Below are 429 nucleotides of genomic sequence, written 5' to 3'. Positions count from 1 at the left end.
AAAAGGCCTGGGGTTTCCACCTCAGGGCGTACCAGTTTACTCGTTTGAGGGAGCCTTGGCTCCAACAACCTCGGTTGAGAGACCGGATGCTATGGGGAAGACCAGAGGGGTCATAGGTGCGTGTGAGAGTAGGTCTGATAGTATCTCCCAAGGAGAGCCGTCGACGAGACCAAATCCAACGACTGGCCAGAACGGGGTATAACAAGACTGCGTACTCTAGAAGCAGGATGCGAACCCCTCTGTTGCGGTCCCAGGGGAGCTGGATGAAGCATACAAGGGGCAATCTGGTCTCTGCTGCCCCCAAAGCTTCCTTCCCCGGGTTTTTCTCCACAAGCTCTGATATTTTGTCCTGGGACCACCTCGATTCTGGAGCGCCAGCTTGTACCGGGCGCGTGACTCTCCCTGTAAGAGAACTGTGCGCACCAACAC

Source organism: Cyprinus carpio, chromosome A15, assembly GCF_018340385.1.
Source record: "Cyprinus carpio isolate SPL01 chromosome A15, ASM1834038v1, whole genome shotgun sequence".
In the NCBI taxonomy this organism is placed as follows: Eukaryota; Metazoa; Chordata; class Actinopteri; order Cypriniformes; family Cyprinidae; genus Cyprinus; species Cyprinus carpio.
The sequence above is the reverse complement of the archived record's forward strand: the minus strand, read 5'-3'. Positions refer to the sequence as shown.